At 35.3% G+C, this 7,234-nt stretch overlaps 1 pseudogene; it reads right to left on the reverse strand.

The window, feature by feature from the left end:
• Positions 1-3,566: 3,566 nt before the first annotated feature.
• On the reverse strand, positions 3,567-5,028 carry LOC123817012 (annotated as a pseudogene).
• Between the last annotated feature and the right edge of the window lie 2,206 nt (positions 5,029-7,234).

The following is a 7,234-nucleotide window of genomic DNA, read 5'->3' on the forward strand; positions in this document are numbered from 1 at the left end:
AAGTAAGGATCTTTTTACCTTGGTTCATATTCCAAAGAACAGAGCTTAGCATTCAATAAGAATTTGTTGAATGTATAAGCAAACATTAATCCTTTTAAGGCAGAAAAATCAAAACTTAAAGATGAGCTAGTATAAAATATTTCTGGGGAAAAGTTATGAGTAACCACTTTCCTTGAAACTTTGCATACTTTCTGTAATCAATTTGAAATGCATTTGTCAATCAATTAATGTTTATGGATTTGCTAATTAAGTGCTGTTCAGAAACAAACAACAAAACATGAAGCATGATCCCTATCATGAAGTTTTCCACTTACATGCGGACATAACTGTACACACGAAAAGTTTAATACCAGACAGCAAATAGTAAATGCTAGAAGAATGATACAAATATGAATAAGGAGAAATAGCCTAAGATTCTAATGTATTTATTTCCCAGGATTAGTACCAGGAGTACTTATTTTTGTGTTTTTCTTCATTGTTGAAGTACAATTATGTTTTTTGAAGATTTTGATACCCAACTGAATATGTAATCTGATAACAAAATGTTGAGAAATTCTAAAAAACTGTATCAGACCATTCAATAAAAACGAAATGTAAATGATGCTCACTAAGAAAATAAAATTAAATTGAACTCATTTTCAGGAGAATTTTCCCTCTGAGACAGAAGGAAAAATACTTGCATTGTTTTCAACAGAAATTGACACATTTTGGGGCTTACTTGAAAGCTAATTGTGTGTTTTATATTTTTAAATTTAAAATAAAGAGCTCATTGTGTATTTCTAACTGCTGAGATTTCTATCATATATGGGTGTTTCCAAAAATATATTTTTTTCCTCTATAGTAACTCTCTCCACAGTTTTAACTTGTAAGGTGAGTCTAAATAATGCAACTGAAATACAGTGATGTCATTTTAAAAATATATAGTGTGGATAAGTTCATCAGAGGAGTTTATTCTTTGTTAGGAAGGTCTGAGGTAACATAAGGTCCAGTGCCTTAGCAGGAAAAAAAAAAAAAGGATGCTGTTTAGGAGGAAAAGGTCACAGAAGAGGAAGCTGCAAAAATGAATGCTAGCAACTTCATGCTTTTGAAAACAGCCAGCCTGGATATCCAACAGCAACAAAGTTCTTTAATTACTCTTGGAAGAAATAGCAGGGAGGGTCAAGTTTAAGTAGAGCCTATCAGTAAAAGACAACAGTCTTCAATTCTCCCTGAAAACAACTCAGCAAGATGTAGTCTTGAAGTTATTCTGTATGACCACATCACCATGGTAACCTCCAGCTCAGGCTAGATGATATCTGCAGAGCAGTGAGAACATTCCTTTCAAGCAAGAAGAATGTATGTAGGTCACACACAAACACACAAATCCAGTGCAAGAGAATAAAAGATTCATTAACAAGATTCATTAACAGGTGCAACCATGCTGGAGGCATCCAACATTTGGACAATGAAAACTATTTGAGTCTATTCTTATAGGAGACATGCAAAAATTTAACCCTAGTTACTGAAACTGGAAGCACCTCTGATATGTAAAGAAGGAAAAAAACATAAAATAAGATGTGCATAATAAGGGGATATTTTCCTGGTTACGTAAATCCAGAAAATTAGTTTCCCCACCTAAACTCTCATTTCTCCTCTTCTGGAGATACCAAATACCTCTTCAGAAGCCATGCACATCTACTCCCAGGTATTATGGTGTAAGGCATGACTGAAACATGCTTACACGTAAGGAAGGCTGCACCTCACTCATTGTTAACAATAAGACATGTATCTGTAAGAAGTAAGGAGAGACAAAAAAAGAAATAATAACATTTTAATAATGCTTATTATTTGATAGACTTTAAATATATTTACTTTCTTAATTCATCCATCAACCCTGTAGTATAGGTGCTATTATTTTCCTTCTTTTATGGATGAAGAACTAAAACACAAACAGGTTAAGTACCTTTCCCAAGGTGACACAGCTAACAAATGACTGATGCAGAATTGCAATCGTGATAGTCTAACTCCAGAGTCTGTGTTTTTAACCACTATGAAAAGACTATATCATCAACATAGAATTCCTTTTTTAAGGTAGAAAGATAAAATTTCTCAAATCTTCTGTTGTATTAGTTATTACTGCATAACAAATGGCTTAAAACAATAACCATTTATTACTTAAAAGTTTCTGTGAGTCAGTAATTCAGGAGTAGCTGATTGCCAATGGGGGACTGTCAATCATAGCTGTAATTTGGATTTCTTGGATTAATGTAAAGCAGGGCTGGGACTAAGGCAAGGCAAGTGAGGCACCTAGGGGGCAAAACTTAAGGTGACACTGGTTCTCAGGTGCCGACCCTGCATTCACTGACCCAGAGAGTGAGTACCTTTTTATAGTTTGCTCCCTAGGTGTCTCGCTTGCTTTATCCTAGTACCAGCTTTGGTACAGAGGATAAACACTCTTCCATGTTTTAATTACTATCCTTCCTATTATTTATTATTACTATAGCTTCCTATTATTTATTACTATAGGTACTCAGGAGCTTCCCAGAGTAAATTCAAAACTGGTCCTCATACACAGAGGCAAGGACAGATGGAAGAAAGAGGCAGGCCACTCCATAGTAATAGGTGGCAGGTTTAATAAACAAGGGAACTTACATACCAGGCTTATCTTGGGTGATCACAAGGTGAATAGATCTCCACACCCAACTGCCAGAATCTTAAAGATTTATAGAGAGGCTGTAACAAGATTCAGTTCTATATACCATCCATATGGTCTCAACAATGCACTGCTCTCTCAAGACTACATTCTTGAACACGACTGCTACTGTGGGAATGGTGGGTGGTAAAGAGCCACCAATTGCCATGTCCAGCTCATGGGTCCCTGGGTGGTCACATCCTTTTGATTACTTTCTCCAACAGTTACAAGTTCAAAGTCATCATTTACTTAACTAGTGGAAGTTTTATCTTATAATTTTGCTTATTTTAAATTTTAAAAATACTAAGCTCACTATGTTCTTGTCACAATCGTTAGTGATGCATTTTATCTCTAACACAAGAGGTTTCTAACTGTCATAGTTGTATAACCTGTCCTAGAGGGCTAGAATGGAAAAGCTTTTTAAAAAGTACAGTTTCATGAACATGTTCCATAAACATTCTAACATTGTGATATTTGACTTATATTTATGCCAATTTTTCTGGGGTAGTGGCTCACAATCTTTTCTTAAAAAAAGCTAAAACTCTTTCTTCATCACAAATTACAGCATCACTTTTTTCGTATTTTGGGGTGTTTATTTTCATTTGTCCTACTAAACTCAGGCATCATTTTTTTCCCTCAGAAGCAAATCATACACTTCAAGAAAGCACTGTATTTTCTATTACAATAGCCAATACTCAGAAGAGCAATTTAAAAAATGGATTCAAACTACTGGTTCTTCCACCCACAAACATGTATCAGAATTACTTGTGGAGGTTTTAAACATATTCAAGTCCAGGCCTCTCTCTTGGAGAAAGTTCCCACAGGGGCAGAACCCAGGTGTTTTTCCAAAGGTCTCCGGACAGCTCTAATATTTCCCCTGGTTGAGTCACTGATTTTAGGTCAACTGGGACACTTTGGGGGTTTGGGCCCTTTGAGGATGTGGGGAGCTTTATTTTGCAGTTTTATTAGCTGTAGTGAAGAACTTGGCCTCTGGCTTTGGGACATCTGTCTTAGGTCTTTTTTCCCCAGGGGAGAGTTTATTTCCTTCTCTACCTCTTGTTTGATTTTTGGTTTCTTCCCTGGGCACTTAACCTGGAATCTTGAGCTCTGCTGCTTTCAGGGTCTCCACAGTTGGGAAGGCCTTCCCACAAGGTTTGTGGGGATCAAGACTCTTTTTTTGGAGACTTCTTTCCTGTGATATGTTTTTGTATCTCCATGTTTTTTTTTGGCAGGAGTTTTTCCTATTGGGACCAGTAAAAGAATCCCATCGCCTGGTTCATCTTGCACTTTATTTTGGGCTTTTACTCTGCAAGCCTCTGTCTGTTCAGGCTTAGGGTTGTCTGTCTTCTGGGGTCCGTGTACCCTCACTGGAGGACCATTAGTTTTATGCACTGCCTCCTCTGTAGTTAGGGCTGATGCAGCCTTTCTATCCTGTTTCATAAATCTTCTATTTCTTTTCATCTTCTTTTATGTTTCATCATATGCTTTTTGTCTTTGTATTTTCTTTGCTTCATTTCTCCTTTGCTTCTTTTTTTCTTCTGGCTAGGAGTACACACTTCTTTGGCTTCATCCTGACTGCTATCAAATGAACAAAAGATGGGAAGGGTGACTGATCTCTCCATTTTCACTTGCAAGACTTTCACACTCTCCCACTCTGGCAATTTCTGTGACAGCAACCATGCTTCAATGATGTACTGACCCTGCATCCCAATGTGACCAATGCCCACAGTGCTATGAGGATGACTTACAGAGATGTTTAAGACAGTTCTGCCTACCGATCCATGGATCTCTCTGGAAAGATTCTTGGCTTGAAGGTCTACAGGTACTGGAACTTTCTCTGTCTTACAGAAATGTCTCCCTGAGGTGTGAGGTTAATAGCTGCCTGAGTCTTGCATCAGTTAAAAAGAAATTGAAAATACCCAGAAAGCAGAGCTTGGCCTCATAGGCTTTGTACTCCTTTTTTATGAAGTTCAGAGGGGGATAATCTGAGAATTGGTTGTAATTCCATGCTTGTTCAAAAGCTTCTTTTAAAAATGTTCTGTCTTTTCAGGAGCTACATTGGGTTCATCCTTAGTAAATAAATAGATATCTGCTGAGTCTGATTGAATACCATGAATAATGGAATTTTCCATAATACTACCATTTAAAAATTTTTCAATTCTCATTCAAAAGCAAGCAATTCATCCTTTCCCTGGACCTGGAATGTGCCAGCAGAGTTTCCACGGCCTTCTGATCTGCCCTTTATCCAGCTGTTTCAGGGACAGCCTGGGTCTCTGAGATCCAAGCTGAGGCTGCAGGTGCGGGTGAAGCCGGCTCACTTGGGCAGACTCACATGCAGAGCCCCACTCGGTCTTCATTTTTAAATGCACGAGTGTGGTTTTATTACTAGTTGTTGTCCAGCAGTAAGAATGAGCACTGTTTTATTTCTTTAATGTTATATAGTTAATAAATATATAACTAATATATATTTATATTAATATTTATATATAATAAATGTAAAAAGAGATTTACATAAAATTTTTAAGTACACTTAAAATTAGTAGTGATGATGTCTAAACAAAGAAAACACCAATGAAAACAACTTATCTCTGCTTTAACATATCAATTTCTTTTTCCCCCATTTTTTCCTAATCATGGCCTATTTGTACACAATGAATCCCAGTAAAGATATACTTAATTATTTTTCACTTATATCCTAAAAGTTTCTCTATGTATTATATACTAAACACCTCTTGATATACCTCACCTTGCCACACAATCTTTATAAGTATCATTTCATATACTATTTCTAAAAGCTCATTTCAGAAAATTATAATTATATGCAAGTATAGGGAGACTGTTATATTGTAGTAAACCCTTAGTACCATCACCCAGCTCTGACAAGTATTAGTCAACTAATAAATTCTAAGTCAGAAATGATTTTGAAGAGATGACTTATTTCATCTCTTCAAACATCATTAAATTATAAGATTAGATCTCTAACTTGCCACCTACATTTTTAGGCCATGTCACAACTCCATAACAAACTTTTACTAGGTTCCTGGTACATAGTGAGGCTGCTTGGAAGGACAATTTTCGTGGACAAGAGCTGGCAACAGAGACTGAAATGAGCCAAATATCTTTGAGTTGCCAACAGACTAGACTGAATTAGAAAATTCCAGACTGTTATATATTTTTAATTGGATTTAAAACAAATTAGAAGAGATTGAAAATTATCTTACATTGATTAAAAATAGTAGCTTCAAGAATATCAATTCATGGTGATTTGTTTATGTTTTCAATTGCTTAAATCATTGTAAAAAAGTATTTTTAAAGAAAAAAGTTATAAGTTTGAAAAATAAGAATTCTGGAGAAAGTAATAAAAATCCAAAATGTATTTTGTTAACTGAAAACTAGATAGAGGAACTGTTGGCCATTGAGTTCAATTAAGTTTCAGATAAGAAAGTCAGAAATAGCCTTGGCTGGTATGGCTCAGTGAATTGAGTGCTGGCCTATGAACCAAAGGGTCACTGGTTTGATTCCCAGTCAGAGCACATGCCAGGGTTGTAGGCTGGGTCCTTAGAAGGGAGCATGGGAGAGGCAACCACACATTGATGTTTCTCTCCCTCTCTTCCCCTCTCTCTAAAAAAATAAATAAAATCTTTTTAAAAGTCAGAATTAACAAATCCTTAACAAGCCACTCTGGCAAGAAGCTAACTTTTGATTAAATGTAACAACACAATTATACAGTAAGGGAGTTTAATTCATAGGGAGATACTGGACAACATCCAAATGTATTATTTATTTCTAAGAATCTAAGAACAACTTAAATTGCATAAGATAATATTTTAAACAGCATAAAAATAGCAACTTGAAAACCGGTAGCAAATAGTGACCCTTGGTTGATGCTTAAGTATCAAATATCAGGACAAGTATGGCAATGTAATTCACACTAGTGTATTTTTTAAATTTTGTTTGAAGTATGGCAAAAATTTTCCATTGCTGATTTGAGTGCACAGATATACAAGATAGGTAACATGAAACTCACAGTACAGAGAGAGTTGATAGCAGTAATGAAAAGAAAACTGGACCAGGTATCAGAAGATTTAGATACCAGCATCAACTTTTTCTGTAAGGGCTTATATCTTTGGACCTTAAAATCTTTCATGTAAAAAGTACTAAGCCAAACTAAGAGATGATTAAGCTAAAATTTAAAATAAGATTCTCTAGTATATGTACTATTAAAAGATAATTATTAAATTTAAATGGTAGTTCTTTTTAAGCCTCTATTTTAAAAACAGAATGTATAGAAAAGCTCCATAGTGACAAAAGTATTACCTATCTGTCCTAAACTGATATTCAGATGGGGGTCAGGGAATGAGGTCGGGAGAGGTATATGTTACTGTATGATAATATTACTATATGACATCCAAACAAGTTTATTCCAAAGAAAAAAATTAAAAAATATACTCAACATAAGTCATTCTAGCATAATTTGCCAATTATTAAATTTGTATTAACACATGTTACTATACATTGTTTATGTAAATCCAATTAATATTCTCCATTTTGGAATCATCACTA

Source organism: Phyllostomus hastatus, unplaced genomic scaffold, assembly GCF_019186645.2.
Source record: "Phyllostomus hastatus isolate PE091 unplaced genomic scaffold, TTU_PhHast_1.1 phas_contig_1121, whole genome shotgun sequence".
NCBI lineage: Eukaryota > Metazoa > Chordata > Mammalia > Chiroptera > Phyllostomidae > Phyllostomus > Phyllostomus hastatus.